This window comes from Diadema antillarum, unplaced genomic scaffold, assembly GCF_040938485.1.
Source record: "Diadema antillarum isolate AM-2024a unplaced genomic scaffold, OU_Dant_1.0 seq00001536_RagTag, whole genome shotgun sequence".
In the NCBI taxonomy this organism is placed as follows: domain Eukaryota; kingdom Metazoa; phylum Echinodermata; class Echinoidea; order Diadematoida; family Diadematidae; genus Diadema; species Diadema antillarum.
In genome coordinates this window covers 890,654-911,260 of record NW_027272268.1, presented here as the reverse complement: position 1 = coordinate 911,260, position 20,607 = coordinate 890,654, and the positions used below count along the sequence as shown (strand labels likewise).

The 20,607-nt window shown below is 38.6% G+C and overlaps 1 protein-coding gene across 1 annotated transcript in view; it reads left to right on the top strand.

The window, feature by feature from the left end:
* Positions 1–15,375: 15,375 nt before the first annotated feature.
* The window catches only part of LOC139710470 (uncharacterized), a 41,437-nt gene continuing 36,205 nt past the window's right edge, over positions 15,376–20,607 (top strand). The window contains exon 1 of the mRNA XM_071622385.1: positions 15,376–16,111. The gene's annotated coding sequence lies outside the window, so the exon portion shown is untranslated. The remainder of the gene's footprint in view (positions 16,112–20,607) is intronic.

Below are 20,607 nucleotides of genomic sequence, written 5' to 3'. Positions count from 1 at the left end.
CTCCCGGTAAATTCATTCGTTGTCAAGTTCTCTATACCTGAGAGATGCGATCTTATCACGGTGTCACGTGTCATTTTCCCAAATTATTTTAAATCTAGTCCCAAGGTTTAACCAATCGGCGTCTTTCTTATGTCATGTTATCATTATAATGAAACTACACTAAGGCTAAATTTTCAGTGAAATTTATCGGGTTTTCGGCTAATTCGAAGTTATCCCGCTGATTTATTATTCGGCATGAAGAGTTACTGCTTCCGTCATTTTCCATATCTGCACGTGCTGATGTTGTTTTACTCACCGTTTTATATCATGTTCCATTGTTCAAGACGGTAGCACCCGTAAAAGTCAGAATTCCGCCAAACCAAGAAGTAAGCATCAATCACATTCGCAAAGAAGAACAAAGAAATGAGAACGTTGAGTTTGACGTGGCATTTTAGGATCTTCTTTCGTTATTTGTTTTCTCTTTGTTTTCTTTACTTTTTTTTGCAAGACGTGCTCCCTCAGCCTATGATTATACCACGTCTGATAATAAAAGTTAAAATCATGACGATTGATACGGCATCACATTGTTGTTATTATTAAATTTATGTGGCGTTTATCATATTAATATAGGTAGAATATAGCCTCTTCATTGTAAGCACTGCTTTTTTTTTTCAGTTTGTCCCTATGATGCCATGATTTTTGCTCCACAATAGCCAAGAAAGCATTCACACACCAGAGGGACAAAGTGGGTAAAATAGCATCTTGTTTAAATGTGCTCGCATACCATGCATGCGGTTCGGGGTCATCCCACGGGCGGGACACACACGAGTCATACGGCCCACAAAAGCTGGAAATTGAAAAAAGGTCCATGATTCATACACCTATGAATCATACAGCTTACGAGAGCTAGACACCAAGTAAAACAGGTCAACGAGGTAGATACTCAGTAGAACAGCTACAGGCCCCTCAGCTAGACATTTTATAAAACAAATAATAAGGCCCACGAGACCGACACTACGCAAATAAGAAGCTCGACACCATGCAGGCAATGAAAGTTAAAAGAATAATAAAATAAATTAAAAAAAACGAGCCAACGATGCAATGTCCAGCTGGTGGGCCTATTTTGCCTATAGTGTTGAGCTTGTGGGCCATAATGTCTAGCTCGTAGACCTTATAGCTCGTGAACATAATAATTTCACTTGATATCGAGCTCATGGCCCTCCCTCACTTAGTGTCTAGCTCGTAGGCTGCATGACTCGTGGCTGATGAGCTCGTGACGTGCACCCAAGATTTCAACCAAGAAACCTCATGTTAACGTGTTTGGAGCCTTATCGACCTCGTCACGATCAGAATGCTCGCTTGTTGACAAAAATCATTGGATGAAAGTCTATTTCTCGACTTTTCATTTCACTGCGAAGCATAAACGCAACATAGAACTGACATCACAGACAAATAAAGTCCATCACGTTAACAACAAGGTCTACATATTACATTTTTGCCCTTTTTACAGTAATCATGATTACGAAACATGCATTAAATGATACACAAAATCGTCCGTATGTGCGTGCACGTATGCTTGTAACTTGATTTCGTACACAGATGGAGGAATAATCACAGTCACGATCTAAGTGCTTATATTTTGGTGTCTTTAATAATTCTTGATTTCAATGATTGTCACACGCATCACCACCATTCAGTCCATCATGTGCGCCTCAAAGCCAGAGTCCGTATCCCGATCGAGTGCCTGCTAGCTGTCGGCAAAGCTCTGACGTGGTTTCCGCCGCACCCGTGTGGAAGGCGCGATGTCACTTCCCATCATTCGTAAGACATTGCTGGAGTCTTCACCCCCTCATTCGATTCTCGTTATTTATCATTCGATTCTAATTTGAGACCATCCAGCAGAGACAAGGGGAGAAGGGAAAAGACAGAGGCAGATTCAAATGCCGTCGTTATTATGGTTCAGGGGAAAAGAGTCACTCGAATACTGCTCGTAGAATTGCCCATTTTCGCCTCAAGTCCAAAGGCAAACCGATGATTTTTTTTTCTTCTTTGCTCCTCCCTTCTTTGCTTGAGTCATTCGATATTGTGTGTTGCGGCGAGGCGGTGTCAAGTGTTCTGGCAGTCGACACGCGTTGCCGCTAATCGGAACACCTTCTCTCCAAGCGTCGATGAGTCAATTTGAGAAGAGGGTGAAAGCGTCAATGATGATAAAGAGTATCCCATGACAGCAAATTTAGAGAAAATTATAATTGTAATTCTTGAAATCCAACAAAGAAAAAGCATGGACAGATCAGGGTGCAAAGGCGATGATTTCACCCTCCAGCACGCACATTAAAGAGAATGACCAAGGTGTGCAGGTAACGATGGAATAGGCGAGCATCGGGCGATCAAATTGGATATCTCTTCCTCAGGCACTATGGATCAAGTATGCTGTCATAGAGTTGCACGTTGATGAAATCCAGATAAAGTATGATTAATGACGTATGATTACACATCAATAACCGAGAAGGGGGACAGGCAAACGCGCCTGTTCAAACAGGGATTTGCACTGACCGCACTGACGGTGCGCGATGTATGAGATGGATAGGGAGAAACAGGGAGTGGGCCACCTTACTTTATTGCAAGCTGCAAGGATAAAGAAGGCATTTGAACTGAGATGATTAAATTAACTTCTACAAAGCTGTATGAGTCAAGTTCATTGTCCAACAGTCCAACATAAAAAAGCAAGAATAGTGAAACAGTGTAAAACATGATAGTCGCCCCCCCCCCTCCCGTCCCGTCCCCTTCGTCCTTTTATACCGTCTTCCCATTAACCACCATCACCACCTCGCCATCTTCAATTGATTGTGGCCGATGTACTTGGCACCATACTGTTCAAGAAGAAGAGAGAAAAGGAAACGGAGAGAATTATTTCCCCCACTGGGCATCCGGAATGGAAAGTCAGGTGCACCCGAAATCCTGACGACATTTCTTTAATGTTCCATCGATATGAATCGGAAAGCTGTCCTCCGGGGTCCTACCGCTCAATATCGACGGGATTAGCGGCTACCTTGGAACTGAACAAAAAGCGGGATATTGTGTCACAGGAGCAGGTCACTTTCTTTGAACTCTTCACGGTGTCGACATTCACAGTAGTAATGCTCTTATCAAACTTGGCTGATTTTTAACCATTCTTTTCTCGTATTCTTATATAGATATAGATATAGATATAGATATAGATATAGATATAGATATAGATATAGATATAGATATAGATATAGATATAGATATAGATATAGATATAGATAGATAATATAGATAGTCAATGTTATAAGGAAATTATACTAAAGATGTAACTTATGCACACACAACACAATATTGTACCTATTCTTATTCATGTAGGCCTACTTGATCAATGACAAGAAGACATTAAAAATATGCGTTCACACACACTCACAAGCTCACACACAGAGGCACGCACATTTCACACATTTACAACCCGAGGCCCGTTCTTAAAACCATGTTTTTCACACAAGACTATCATTCATATCACACGTGAATGATCACCCGTCACACTGTGCCTTAATTCTTCTACATTCATCTCATTTCGCTCTACGAACCGATTTGTGGCTTGAATTCAGTTTCCTTTCATGTAAATCTCTCCATATGCCTGACAAGGATGCGTTAAAATTTAACTAACACTTACATCCTAAGTTGAAAAGCATTAATGAATAACCGTCTATGATAAGGTCGCCTCAAGATGAGCATGAATCGATTTATACACATGTTATTATAAAATCAATCAATAATGTTGTGATACATGACTCCAGAGAGAGCCCATTTTAAAACTTGCATAGAGGAGCCGGTTTATGTTTTAGAACTGGATTATTCGCATTACTCTTTGACGATATAAAAAAGTACCCAGGGCGTATCTCATGTCGACAGATATGCAAATAAGTCATTGCTCAGTATTAACCGTGTGTCTGCTGGTTAGAAAATAGACTATACTTAAATTAGATATCAAAATACCTTATTATGATGTGAGAGTGTTCATGTAGATTGCAATATCTGATGTGAAACATCTTTTTTTTGTCACTCCATCACTTCAGACTTTGTTATCTCCACCCACTAATTTTTGATCTAGGGCAGTTTTAAAGTAAGCAGACGGTAAGTGATCCGCGATGAAACTTGACGAGCCAAGACTTGTGGCGTGTAATTTCGCACGAATATCTTCCGGCGGCTACACGCAAATATGAATCATAATAAGCCACCAAGCGGAAGGTTTCGAATCACGTCCTTTTTTTCTCTCTCTCCAGTCGTGTTTCTTTCTATGACACAATTTCTAGGCAGCCCTGACCCACTTTTACGTCGTCACATTAACGACATCAGCAACGGATATAAAAGAGAAGAAAATGTTGCTTCACCAAATAGAAAAAAAAAACAGAGTTTTCTGGATTCATGGCTACAAAAAGAAACTCATCAACCACAATCTCACTCAAATCTTTTTGTGTTTTTGTTTCTTTCGTCAGCACTTAAAAGTAACTGAAATCCTATGACAAGAGCTTGTGTTGGTTAAAGTGTGGTACATATGATTTGCCGACAGATCATTCAAAAGCGACAGATCTGTTAGTGCATTAGCTGCGTACATCGGATAATCAGCCCATACTTCTTTCCCTCCTGGTTTTTTTTTTGTGTGGCCTTTTTACCCTTTGTTATTTACACACAGGATTGCATTATGCTTTAAGTGTATATATGGGATTGTATTGATTAAAGCGAGTTTAGATTGTACGACTATTTTGTATTACCAGGAAAATTTGAGTGGTGCCCATAGCAGAACAATTCTAAGAGTTGTTTTGTTTTGTTTTGTTTTTTTATATACAATAATGTGACTGAGTATACATTTTGTTATATCTCAGGCCAAAACATTTTTGCTCACTGAACATAACAATTTTCGTCGTTCATGTGTAGTAGATAATTTTAAACATGATCATAGCATGACATATAGCGGAGGATTTTATTCTTTCATGTATGTCACAAATGCAAGTTAAAGACTGAACTCGATGATGAGCTCCGAAAAACTGTGGATGAAAACGTCAAGAATTCATTTGGAAGACCACTGTCTGAACTGAAATTAACAGAAGGTATATGATGATAAGTGCCATCTGCAGAGGAAATCAAGAGGAAATATGGAAGATGTACGAAATTAATAATATCTGTCACCTGTTCTCCACTTGATTCGCGCTTCATCATTTAAAGTATATTTTTAGCAACAAAGAGGGTGCGATGCTTGTTGTGAGTGAATTCATACTATCATGATCGTAGCATCATCATGTTGTACCCATGGTAACTGAACCAAGTTTAGCTGCGGAAGACTCGGGTGTTTGTTAGGTTACTCTGCGGCTTTCAGTGGGGTAAACATATCCCTGTGAGCGCTGAATGGTGTTAAACGAATATATTATGTGTTTTTTAACCTCACAGGAAGCGTGGTCATAAAGGTGTTTGTTTATTTGTTTATTTTGTTATTTGCTTAAAAATGAATAAGGTGTGATGAATGTTATTTGAAAAATGTGGAAATAGGAAGGTAATAACTTCCTGACATGACTTTGCAAGAATTTTTTGGCAACTGCCTTCCATTTCTCTTACAGCTTCTTTGAAATAATCTTTCAACCACATACGAGAAATACTTCAAGAAGAAGCAAAATCCCCTGCCTTTCGTATATTGTGTGTACAAAATATAAAACAGCACTATTTGGTCATGTTCACGTAATTTTTCCCGTCTTGTCACCAGCAGAAAAAAAAATGTTCGGATTATGTGGCTTTGGTCAAGGTGTGTTTGTTTATGATTATGCCTGGTTATCCACCGTGGTATCCGGCAGTGACAAGGATTTCCACAATGATAATGACACTTCGGTGTCATCAAAATTGTGTTTCGTTATTATCTCCTTTATACAATTACTCTTGATAAACATTCACTCATATCTTCTTCAGGAGATATCATACCCCCTTCTGTGGTCCATTTTCCTTGCATTATTAATGTCTAATCCTATAAAGATCTATAGATAAATCGGCTTCCATTTTAATCGTTAAAATTCCTACCTATTGTTTTTCCATCCTCCTTATCTTGTTTATCTTTCAAAAAAAAAAAAGAAGTCTGAGCACGGACTAACGTTCTTCATTGCCTTCGACTTTGAAATTGAGCCGTTTTCGAGTAAAAAAAAAAAGAAAATGAATTCGCACTTCACAAAATAATAAGCATCATTTTTATCTTTCTCATAAGTTATAAAAATATAGATGTCTCAAGTTTTTCAGGAAGATGATGATGAAGAGGATCAGGGTCCACAACAACTGCATGTCGCATCATCAAAGTTGCTTTTCACCATCATCGTTCGTTGTTTTGCGAAAGGTTCAGAGTTTTTTTGACATGAAGGTATTTAATTCATGAATAAGATAAGATAATCGATTCGATAAATGTCATCCCATCACACAGGAGCTACGAATAAGGCGGTGAAATGCTCATGAAAGAAAAGGAAGGTAGTCGATTCAGGCATCTCCTTTCATCTTAACGTAGACTGAATTGTAGAAGCGTTGAGTGTTGATTGAATGAAAGTGCGAAGTGAATGCACTATTATAGAAAGCCAATACTCCTGAGAGTTTACTTTGGATAGTCTGAACAATTTACTGTTTGCTTAAACACCTTCAGGTAACTCGAGGTAGTCTATATGGTTTACGTTGACCCTGCCTGGAAGAGGGTTTTTTCATGTTGTGCACTTTCTCTTTTTGTCGATTATATTATTTTATGACAGATAACATTAAGAAAAAGACGAGACGACACAATCATATCCACAACCACCGCTTCCATTGGCAAAAGTAAATGTTACTTCAGCCTTTAACTGTGAAATATATCCTTCTATATCAGTCCATATCTATAATAAATCTATCAAATAAGGCTTAAATCGAATAAGTTTTATGCCAGGAAGTTGATGAATTCTCGTACAAGAATCTCAAACTGGACAAAAATGCGTTTCTTGTGACGAGAGTTGCATGAGATGCCTCTTTCCGATTATATTCTTTACCATTTATTACGTGATTGGAATTGATTTACTGTTCTTCATGGCATGCTATCAAAGCCAAAGCAGAATTTCACCAGTGACCAAGACATCTTGGTTAGACGCGAATTGTCAGAATGAAGTTGTTTTGGCAATCATTGCGTGCTCTGACTTCAAAATTTTCACCGGATAATTTCTGTTTGGATGTTTCAAGAGAAAGTTTGAATTAGTTTGGCGATTACCTCGATGTTAAGATGTTTACAGCTCATTATAATATTTCCCACTAACAATCACAGGAAAACACTGGTTTGAATTCACGAATTTGCGCAACCATGTGATTGTAAGTGGCTGAAAGCATTAACAAATAATGCGGCAGACCCCTCAATCCGTGGTTCACCAGAGCTGAATCGAGTCAACTCTGAGCATCAGATAATGCGGATGTTTTGTGTCTTATCCAAACTCCCACCGGAGATGGTTCAACATCTGTAAATCACTATTACAGCCCATTAAATCCTTCCAAAACTGAGTTACTCCCACACCACCTAATTAGCCATGATATTACCAATTTCCTGGCATGAAACACGCACTCTTGTTATCATATGATAATGTCGTGTGAACATGATTAAGATTTTGTTTTTTCTGAAAGCAAAGACAATCGACAATGGATTTTTCTCTCACCATATTGAGCTTGATGAAGAATATTCAATATTTCTTTTTTAATGTTATGTGCAGTGTACTGCATTCACAGGCAATCTATACTCTTCACATCGCGGTTTACGTACGAGCCAATACACGGAAGTGAAAAGAAAAAAAAAAGATTCTCACTTTGAAGGTGTCTATTTTAATGCATAACCGACACAGATAAACAGCGGAGGGAAAAGAGAATGGAGACTAACATGAGCATCACAAAGGGAGTCTCAGGAGAGTGAACATTGCACGAAATATCACTGGAAATTTCTGATTACGATGCCCTTCGCTTCGATATCTTAAAGGGGATGGGTAGTAACTGATCATAGGAAATCAGTGGGAATGCTGGAGGATGATTGTTCCAATCCTTGTGGGATTCATTTAAGAGTACATTATATATCTATTGTTGTGTGAAAATTATTTGCTTCAGAATGGTCTCATATTCAAGTAATGTGCAGTTTAATGTTTCCAGGTTAGCGTGCCTGGTCAGTGACGGGGCATTAATCTGCACATTACTTGAATATGAGACCGTTCTGAAGCAAACATTTTTCACACAACAGTAGATATATAATGTACTCTCAAATGGATCCCACAAGGATTGGAACAATCATCCCTCAGCATTCCCATTGATTCCCACTGATCGGTTACTAGCCATCCCCTTTAAGGGAATTTATCCAAAAATTATGTGGATTCTCTTGCAGCATTATTATTAGAAAATATTAGCAAAATATTTGAACGCATTGTCCGATTTTCCCCAAACTTTTTTTCAACATTCAAATCATATTATCTCCACCTGTAGGACAAACCTGCCCCATAACGTTGTCTAACACATTTCTACCTTATGTGAATGCGAGAACCAATTCAAAGGATATCGTAATCATGTTGTTGTTTTTCCTTTTCACTATTGCTAAATATTCTCTATAGAAAGATGTCGCGACACAACGGCAGTCAGTCAAAGTCAACTTGTTGTTTGTTGGGGTTTTTTTGAGGGGGAATTTCTTGTAAACAAATAGGAACAACGTCACAACAACTTACACGTTTAGTATGAGAGCTGGAGAAAGCATGGATTAGTCATATCTCGACGCTGGTGAAGGGTATACATCATCGGCGAATTAAAAGGGACTCGCTGCAGGGAAATGTCCAATCTTCCTTGTTTGTCTAACATTCGCGTTTCTGCGTACAAACTCCTCTCAGCCAGCCACTTCCCCCACCCCCGACGCTCGCCCAGTGTCTGTCACAACTGACAAGTCGGACTGCATGAGTGGGTGGGGCTCGGTGCATTGAACTCACCAGTCTCGAACATGAGTGATACTTTTCTCACTGTCGTTTAGCAGTGTGTTTTCTTTTCTGTCATTCGTAATGGAATTATGTCAGCTTTGTAGTATCCCCAGTATCTCTTGAAATGAAATGAAAAGATCAAATGAAAGAAAATAATCAGTATCCATATTTGCATTTTTATGTCCAAAGCATCGATGTAAATAATGAAACAATGTTACATGATTGTGTGCATTGTTTTGCATGCATGTCTTCACTAATTGTTTGATGTCGATGTGTGTGCATTCTAACTTGTGTAACCTTTGTTTATTTCGTTTTGTTTCGTTTCGTTTTGTTCATTTATCTAAGCAAGGCAACAAAATTCAGCTGATGGCCGTTTTTCAACATGTTCGGTTTGTTGAAAATGAAGACAGTTGTAGCATTTCAAGCACAGTAGGGTTGAAATGGAAATATCAACTTAGAACAAATGGAAAGCACTTCTGGGTCGAAAGAGAATCCTGAGCACGGGTGATTCCCAGGATGTGGTTAATACAAGTCACGCAATACTTCATAATCATACAGTCCAAAGTATACCCGGGAGAGGTGTAATAGAGAAGGAAACTTCAACATACTGTTATGCTACTTCAACTTCAAGTATAATGGAAAACACTGGTGAGCTTTTGTCCAATATAACTCTCAAAGGAACCAGTAACTATCAGAAAGTAGTTGCTTGGCCTCTTTATCTATACGTCATTAATAGCTTATAAATCAAACCAATCAATGATTATTTATTTTCGAAAATCGTCAAATAAATTTCAATTTCAATTTCAATTTATTTTCATATTTCTCGATGAAAAATTACATCAAATATAACAAAATTAAATGAAATACATGACATACATAGAATATTGCAAATATGTAAACATAATAGTGGTCGATCTGTTCAGTTTGGAATCTGTGAATGAATGCTAAAGAAATATGAAGGAACCTACTTAAAAAGCGAGCTTGTTGAGCGTAGGTCCCGGTTAAAAACGAGTTTAAGATTGAGAAGGGGAGCACGGGTACAACAATGACCGGAACATAAGAGAAAACAAAAAAAAAAGTACAAATATACAGTTATATAACAAATTCTTCTCTAGTGCAGGTTAGGGATCGGAAAAGCCACATGCTGTATATAGGCAGATGAACCATTGTCGTTCTGGCAATACAATATGACTTAATATAGTTATAATAACAATGATATCATTCAGACAGTATTAGAAATGTGTACATTGCGTGTATTAAGAAGGGAACACATGCACCTGCAAATCCATTAAAAAAGACATCGAACAACCAGTTGCAGTGCAGTGAGAATGTGAAATACCAGCTGTTTCCTCGTCCCAGCTATCTTTAAAGAAGGAAAAATATACATAAACACAGTGATAGAATTTAAGGGCGCAAACAGCTGGGCTCTTAAAGTCTGGTTTTACATGACAACAACCCTGGAGTACAGTATAACGGGATAGTCCTGGACAGCACAAAACAGAATTTCAATGAGCTGATGTAGCGTAATTATTCAATAAATACTGTCTTAATTTGCATTTGAAGGATGATACTGATAAACAACCTTTGAGTTCAGGGGGGAGGTCATTCCAGTATTTCGGTCCCGCATACATAATTGTTTTCATCGCGAAAATTGTGCGAGTACGTGGAAGGTGATAAGCGTCCCGTTGGCGGGTGGGATAATTGTGAACTGAGTAGTTTCTTTTGAACATGTGAAGAAAAACATCAGGAAGATCATTCGTTGAGTACTTATACATGAAAATACCTAGATTGTAATCAAACAAATCAATCAATTTCAGAATTTTATTCTTGTGAAAAAATTCATTTGTATGAGATAAATATCCGGCGTTATTGATAATTCTGATGGCGCGTTTTTGAAGAAGGAATAGCGAATCAAGTAAAAATTTGGACGAATTACCCCATGCTAGAATTCCATAGTTGAGGTAAGGGGAAATCATTGTTGAATATATAATTTGTAAATGGTCAAATCTCCAAATTGATGAATATAATCTGGTATTTCCAGAGACGGTGACATCGCTGTTGATTATTTGACTGTACGCGCGAGTGCTTTACTGCCAACTGATATTTCAGTTCTCTGAAACTTCAACAGTATAATATCCATTGTCTTCGTGAAACACTGTGTGGTAAAGACGCTGATAACACGGAGATAAGAAACTATTGGTTTGATTGCACATAGTTATACGTTACTGAACTATAACAGGGAGGTGGGAATGAATCATTGTAGTTATCGCGAAAACGGAGGGGGCGCGGAAGGGGAAGACAGCATTCCCCCCCCCCCCCTCCCCCGCACACACAGACACTTTTAGCCCAGAAGAAGAAGAAGAAAAAATAACGTGCCGAGGTTGGTGGAAAGTATCCTAGCATTACTGGACACAAAGTGAATCCATCATAGACTAAACTCTTAGGCCCGAATTCACGAAGGTGAACCATGGTTTAAACCATGGACAATTTGTATGGAGCGCCAAGTGTCGCATGGCCTATTTCGTCAATGAAATGACAACATTTCGTTTACGAAATGATTATTTCGTTAACGAAATGGTCATTTCGTCGACGAAATGACTGATTTCGTAACGAAATAGGCCATGCGACACTTGGCGGTCCATACAAACTGTCCATGGTTTAAACCATGGTTTCAACTGTACCACCTTGAGAATTCGGGCCTTAGATTTCGCAATATCATGGAAACGAAAGTATGACTGGGATACAAGTCTCCGTAAAACGGAAGGCACTCTGCATGCGTAACTATACGCCTATCAGGATTAATGCTAAAACGCAGTACTCGGCAGAACTAAAAAGAAAAACATCTTCCACCATTTTGGAAGTTGCTCGCAAGAGGCCTATAAAAAAACTCTACCAAGAAACGTATCTGACTTCCACGATATGAAGTTGTTTCGTAATAGTATTTTGAGATTAAAAGTGTGAAATAGTAAAAGTCGGTATACCGACTTTTATTCCTCAAGCCCCCCATCCCCGTTCAGTAGTGGGTGTGTAGAAGGCTGTTAGTACAAGAGGATCGAATCGTGCCCAAGCAGTATCTTGGATAGCATGCCGAACAAGATGCATGCGATGTGATTCACTCTCACGCACGATGGATACCGCTATGTCCCGATATATTGTAATCGATGTAATCGAATGTAAAACATGACGTAGCAGCCACGATCGGCTAAATGAGCTTCAAGACCTCATAAGTACTTCCGGCGATTTTTTTTTTTTTTTTTTGGGGGGGGTGGGGGTGGTTAATACTCCGCATTTTCGTCATTGCCCACCGGTAATCTTGTTATCATGATGATCTTTCACACTTGTTTTAAACTTATAAGTGTACATATTAGATCAAAAATTGAAAGTCCTGCGGGGACACGAGAACTATACTATCATATCTTATTAAGTATTTACTTTAAACATGGCTGACGCGCAAAACATGATAATCGTTATCGTCTGTAATGCGCGATAAATAGCTATACTTGCCTCAACATGGACAGTATTATAAAATACCACCTGCTATATAAAATCTTAATCTACGAACGAATAGAAAAGGAACACATGCCGTCACCATACCCCATTTACCTTGTCCTTATCGTGTGTAATGTGTATAATGTACCATATCTTATTAGCGTTTGCTTATAATAGTGGTCTCTCATGCATTGGTGTATTTTTACTTAGATTCGCTTAATTTGTCTGTTGAATCGCAAGTACATGACATGCTTAGACTTTAATGTAGGCCCTACATAAAAATGATTTAATGCTCGTTTTTATTTTGTATAATTATGAGACAACGTTGTACATTTCAATTAATCATACCTGTTTCCAAGTATTTCCACTGTTCGGTAGATTCAAATATTACTCATTAACTGTGACTAAATGATTTTTTTTATTTTGTGTGAAAAGGGAAATCACAAATTAAAAAGTTGGCAACAATATACCCAACTACTGATACCTGCATGAAATGGAATTTCCGCGGTGACGACCATGAGAATAACGTATTAAATTTGCTTTCTGTGATTTAATACCATTCTTGAGAACGATCCCAGTGAATCGGTTTGAAAAAAAAAATGCGGTGAAGATTCCACAAACCAAAAGACATACGTTTCCTTCATTGGTGGTTATTTACAGAACTTATGATAATGTAATCTGAACATTGGAGTCCCGTGCTTGTCTCCACACCTTCGAGACGTGACCTACAAAATAACTTTATTTGTAGGGCGAAAAATGAAAGATTACACCACCTTCCTCATATCCTGTCTAGATTGTGACAGTTCTGGAGTACTTTTGCTTGTAACAGTCTGTCTGTCTGTCTGTCTGTCTGTCTGTTGTTGCCTTTATTTTGTTATTGTTACTGGCTAATGATAAAACGAGTGCAACTTGAACGAATTTTCAGACAATCACCCTAAACACGTCCTTTGCCTGAATGTTGAAAATCTAGATAATTATGATACACCAAGGTATGAGGACAAACATTCATAACATCCTTATAGTTTGCATTGAGACACAATGTTTGATTTCCTTTAATTTCCTCTCATTTTATTATGACACGAAATAAAAAAAACCGCGTATATACAAACACACACACACACACACACACACACACACACACACACACATAACTATCAACCTCACTTCTATATTACACCTATAAGATTTTTTTTGTACTTTACTAAGCGAGAGCACTATCAGTTATTATATCCTCATGAGCCAAATTTGACGAACAGAAAGTCTCAAAATACGTAAAATTAGTTTTGCTTACATTGGGAGCTTATCACGTTTAAACCAGCGTTCATTCAGTTAATTTATTCGATTTGTCAGTGACAGGTATTAATATGTGATTCAATCTGCAGTCCTCGAGAAATGAATCCACAGTGTATTTTCACTGGACGTTCCGGAAGCTTACGGAAATAACACGCTTTCCAAAAGCTGCCACAAAGTCAGCTCTGAAAGAGGTATAGGATTAGGCCCATATCACATTCCATTATTGTTTGTCCTTTGAATTGTATGCCATATTGGTATTCTTTTAAAGTTAGTCTTCCTTTTAAACATTTTCCTATTTTGTGGTTTTGATATGCATTCCATATTACTATTTACATATGAAAGGACACCACCCCCGTACCGATTTTCCGGAGAAGGTGAATACAATATCATTATGCAGGAGGTATACACGAGGTATGCGTTCGTGTGTGTATGCCGCGTACGATTGTGTTGGCGGCCCGACAGACAGCGTACGTAAATCCGCCGCCGTGACCTGAACAACGGTCATCCGGGGGAGTGGAGCGCCTTTTGTTGTACCACCGAGTAAACGACGAATGACTCACGGAGATTGACAAAGCCAAAGTCCATGTATTCGTAGAGCGGGAGAAAGACGAGGTCAACACACTGGGGATACAAGATATGTAAAGAGAAAAGGAGGCGGGCGATATCAAACACCTTGATTAGAAGAAAGGAATTATATGCAGAAACTGATCAGTGTCTTTTTGAGTAACAACTTTCTAAGAATATTATTTGTGGATGTATATTATGTACAGTATATATAAACAAATATATGTATATATGATTATATATATGTATATATATATACATATATATGTATATATACATAGATATATAATCATATATACATATCTAATAGTTTTAGTTTTATATACATGTATTGAGGTCAGAAAGACGGGCTAATCACTCTCTTGATACGTTTATACATTGAGTAAGAAAGCTTGGTGGAAAACATTAGACAACGATCCAAAATCTCTGGATCCCTTGACTCCTGAAAACTAAGTCATTTACCCACAAATTAGCAATATGATTTCCATTTACAAAAAAAAACAACCAACAAGCAACAACAACTAGATGTGAAACTGGAAAGAGAGGGGAAAGAGATATGGAAGGGTGGGTAAGGGGAGGGGATGTATTCGTCTACAAGTTTGCAAATTCTTTTCCGTCGTCACCTTCCACGTTGGCGATAGAATATCGGCAGCAGTGTCACTGTCCGCTAAAAGCTAAAACCGATTAGGGGAAAAAGGGTCGAGTCCATGTGACTACCGTTTAAGCCCTCCCTGGAGCGGTCGTCGAGCAGCCGGGAAGAAAAAAATAACTCCCGAATGCATCATGGCTGGCTCACGACGCGGGGTGTATCGAAACAAATTTGGCCGTATACAGACCTTCTTGCTCCGTGTTAGTTGTCACCGGTAATCACTTTGTTGACGTGCTCATTCAGACTTCATCTCCACTCAGGGCGTTACAAACTATCTAATGTTGTTTTCGTTCCATGTTAGAGTAAGTGCTAAGAATCTTTATTTGCTATGTACATGAGCATTGATATAAGTCTGCGTGCTGAGAACGGACGCACACTTAAGTCTCTGAGCTGTTCTCGAGCGCACGAGCGTGTCGTCTGCAACCACACGCAGCAGAAGGAAGAGCGTGGAGCGTAAAGAGCTCCGGATTTCTGCGCTGTCCATAAATCAGTGGTAATCATTTTTTGGGTTGCACTTCATTCGTCACCCTATTCCATGACTACGCGTACCAAAGGGGTTTTAACTTGGCCAGATCGGCAGGTTTTAGTCACACTCCTCTGGTCATAGATTACCCTAAAAGTTAGACAGTGCCAAAATTCACGTGATATGTCGACACCTGCGACAAACTTGCCACCAGTGACAATTTCTCGGTTCTGATTTTGTCAACTTTGACAAGCTCTAAAGGATCTATCAACCAAATCGTGCATAGGGACTGTAATCCAACAACGTCAGTGATTAATCACATTTCAGCGTGTAACAGCATTCATCGAAGCATTAAGGCCGTCTACGGGAAAATTCAATCTACCATAAAAGAGGAAATATTTCCGCTGTGTTTGGTACTGCTTTGACAGATGCGTGCCTTTGTATTCTCTTAATCACACGGCGTGAAAACCGGTACATATTGCCTCAATAACGCCAGGCGTTCGCTCGGTTGTGAATATCGTCGCCGGTGGTTCGGGCACACCGACCGCCACTGGAGGGGATCCCACTGACGGCGCCGCGCTCCAGAATCCGAGTATCATTCCGTGCCTGTCATAATTTGGATTAATCTGAGTACTTTGGCATTGGACACGCTGCCAACTCTGAAGGTGTTCAAAATACTACAAGGTAGGTTTCCTTGACACAAGACTGTCAAACACTTACGGTGTCCAGTTAGCGCTTTGAATATCATTATCTAACAATAGAAAGAGATTAAAAGGGCAGTTTTGAAGCGAGCTCGGTATGGGTTGTTTATCATTGCTAACTACTTTTATGTCAAATTATGTAATGTCTATTATTTCAGTTGTTCTTCGTGTTGAAAAATAGTTCGTTTTCCGCGTTCGGGACCGCGTTCGTCAGTTATGGTGTTCACGACGTTCCTGTCCGAGTATCAGGAGAATGACTTATCCAGACACGAACTCACAATAATGAACGTTGACCAGGCAATCGGCGTAAATTTACAGTAAAACGGCCTGGTCTCCATAAGTAGGAAGGCAGAGAATCATGCAAGTAACAATGCTCACTTGTTTTCATGAGACTTTGATGGGGGTGCATACGTGTGTACAATGTTTTTGTTTGTTGGTTTGTTTGTGTGCTTGTATGTTTTTGGGTTGTTTTTTTTTTTAATGATGGCAACAGTAGGCCTTTACGCCGCACATAGCTTGGCGTCGTTCGTTGAAATTACAGCCATCCTATACTTGGGCATGATTACACTATGGAACAACTTTAGATAGTTAACCGTCTCATATCGGACCCTACCAATACATCTTAGCTCAAATCAATTCCTAATTTGTCCTATCATGTTATGTAACTGAGACTGATAGTTCGCTTCCAACATTATTACTTGCATTTTATAGCCTCCACGTCCTCGAGAAATCCGGGCGAGCATCGTTTAATTCGCGGCAGTCCTATTCTGCGGGGTTTTGCAAAGTAAGCTGAATTACAAATGGGAGATGTCGACGGAAGCTGGTGTTAATTTCCATTACGCCTGTCCTTGTTTAGCTTGGGCACAAAGTTAATGAGATATTTGCTTCTTAGCACATGTCTGATGCACATTATGTTTGTTTAGGTTTTTTTTTTCTTTTCTTAGTACGTCTTGCATCTGTCATGTTGCGCTTGCCTAATAGAGAGAAAAAACAGAATCATTGAATCATCTTAAAGATAAGGGGTGAAATATATCATTTTGTTTGTGTGTTTTTTCTTTTTCGAATTCTTTCGAAACTTGGAGCTGGTATGGAACAACAAAAACGCGTACTTCATGAAAAATGAAAATGCGTACATGCATTACCTAGGCTTACATTATGATCATATACTGACTGTGAAAGAAGTATTATTAGTGTTGACATTAAACAAAGTAAATTATGCCGAAGTCATCGCTTCATTTATTTTTTTTTTCAAAGAGGGAATTTCGTTTATCAAGGTATTTCCAACATCAGACTTGAATGATTACTCTACGAATAAAAATAAAAGAGTACGATATGTTTCAGGTGGCAGTCATTCAGTTTTCAAATAAGTTTGATTACAGGTACCTGGAAAGGTCACGCAAAATATCAGATAGCGCTCGTATAACTCTGATGCAGCAAGGTTCGTTCTCCTGTCAGTGGCCAATATTCATTCATTTCCTTTCCACTTTCGTCAATTGTCTCTTTTTATTTGAAGCAGGATGTCGTACAATCGTGTGAGGTATACAGGTTCGGTTGTCAATGATACCCCCCCCCCCCCCCCCCTGTCTGTTTCTCTCTGTCTCACACTCTGGCCTCATTTAATAGAGTTATGGTTCAAGTGTCAAGATTGTTATCACTAGCAGCTCACTGGCAAACAATGTATCTAAAAATGTAATTGTTTGTAGCTCATTGTGGTCTACATGGCCCATACTGCGTGAAGATCCGTGTTGCTTCAATGTATTATCATCATACTCACTATACAAGCTGCATGGTGTGACTTTAACTTGATCATATTATACTTCTGTCTCTCACATAGCAACGGGCACATTATATTAACAGAGGGAAAATATATTACAGATGTAGATTGATATCGATAAGCTATGGCCTCTTTATTAGGTCATTGTTTTCAGGTAGGACAGTGACTTGGTGACTTGAAGTGGTCAATGATATTAAGCGCTATATATTCATTTATTTATTTATTATTGATCTATTCCCTCATATTGATAAAAAAATATCGGTAGTCTTTTCAGAGCCCATGGGTCTGCTTATAAAGAAAAGCTCTGTATTCGTACAAAACGGAGATACAAGGACGAAACTCAAGTGATATGAAGCCATATGGGGAAACTGTAAAAAACCATAATGCAACAAAATGAAGAGTACTTGTACATGGATTGAAGAAAACAAAAATGCCTGACAGAGATCAAATCGTAGCGAACTAAACTTTCAAGTAAAATCTCAATAATGCTTTGGTATAATACTCCTTTATGATGGCACCTAGACATTTATATAGGGCATCGTTAATTGCATATATTGAGAGAAATTTGTCACCTGTTTTGACTGAAATAACGGAAGAAACACAAGGACATAACTGACAATAAAAGCCACCTGGAAATCAATAAGACAATATATAATATCTGCGTGCAGTTGTAATAGGCGATGTTGATACATCAGAAAAATGCACTAAAAATATTCAAATTGATAATTGTCTTTAAAACTGTATAGGAATGTTGCAGTTAGAGCAAGAGTCGGTTGTTATTAATGGTTGGAGCTATAAATGGAAATGATCGTGTTTTTCGTTTTATGCATCAGTTATAGGGTTTGAAATGAACAGAGGGTTTAGTGTGGAATGAAGTATAATACAATTTTTGTTTTTTGGCCATGATGACAATGATGTTTTTCGGCAAAAGATAGAAGGGTCTTTATGTTTGTTTGTCTTTTTAAATCTGGGTCTATTTCGTAAAAGATATTGTGATAACAATATTCTTGTATAGAACAACTGAAAACTTCTTGTGGAATCAGCCAATCAGGGAGCACGATTCTTGGTTACCATGACGCTTACCTTTGCTCCCTTGATTTCTTTCCTGGATCACACAGGGCACAGGGAATCTTTTCCTCCTTCATGAGTCGTCTACCCTCCATACCTTGTAATAGTCATAACAGGTCAAAGTCAAAGCAGGTCCTATAACACCAAAATGCAGTGTTTATATTGCCATTATCGTGATAAAGCAATGACCCTTGCTCTTGTAAACTTGTGCTGTGATCACCGACATCATTGTTAGTAAAATTCGCCTATCAGTTGATGGGGGGAATGGGGGATATGATCAGCAAGTATAGTTTATCTCTACATAGGAACTAATCCGTGCAGCTCAAAGAACTCATTATGATTTCCATGCTTTGTGATTTTGTTGAAGTTCTCATTTTAGAAAAAAAGTAGAAGTTCTTTTGTTCTAAGGCTATAATCATGAGCTACATTTGTCTTTCACATTCTATAAGACTGAACATAATATATATATATGCGTGTAGATATTATTCATGATACATGTATTCATGGAGGGTCAATAGAAATGTATGGCTTGTTCACTCTGACATGTTTGTAATAGAGTATGTTGCACCCTCAATAGATATTAGTGTCATCCTCATGTATGTGATTCTCTAACATAGCACACACAAAACGCACACAAACATTACACACACATTGACACATAACACATACACACTTACATACACACATTATGGAACACACACATACACACATGCCATGCGTGCACATCGCACAAGCCTTCATTAAAGCATCATCTTCAATTTCCGATGAGCCGTGGGGACGTTGGTAATCCTGCTTACCACAACTCTTCATCACAGCTTATGCTCCTAACTTAATCTCTATTTTAGGCAAACATGTAAAACTTGCTTCACAGAATCAGAATAAAAATGGCAAGCCTACCATCGAGAGTGATCCAGAAGCAGTGATAAGATACCACTTATTTCGATAAATCCAGAGAGGTGATAACCTCCCTGATAAATCTTGATCTTTTTGATCAGCGCAATATGTCATCCAAATTCAAAATGGATCGTTTCTAATGATTAGTTCAAGTAGCGTTGCACGGATTAACTACACGCGATAATCATTGATAGCAGTGAAATTATAAAGATTGTAATTACCTGATTAATTGCGGAATCATGGCGAAAGGTGTGATAACTAATTGAACAAGTATAAAAGTGGTCTGATTCTGGCAGGAATATCCAGTTTTGCGTGGAATGCATGTGCACTTTGCCCTAAAATAGCTTTCTAGTGTCAGGAATAACGTTTTCTCGGCAATTCAAAATACCTTCTGAGCAACGACCAAATTTGTGTTGACTCAAGGAGTGGTAATTCTTACTGGCAGAGCCCGGGGCTCACTGGCAAGGAAATATTTGCGATGTTCTGTAGAAATTGGTTTAAACTTGGCCTAGAAACGCCAGATGCGCCATGCCAGAAAGATAAATTCTCAATTTTGTTATCAGCGATAGCAGTCTCTCTAAATCTATCAAAGGTTACGTTTATCGCTCTCATCTAATCGATTCCAATCACTCGCCCAGGCCCTGTACTTTGTTGCTATTTCCGAGTTGGATGCTGAGGTTCATACGAAGACAGCAGCAACTTGAGGCTCCATGCTCGTCTACTGTCACATTGTCATTCTGTTC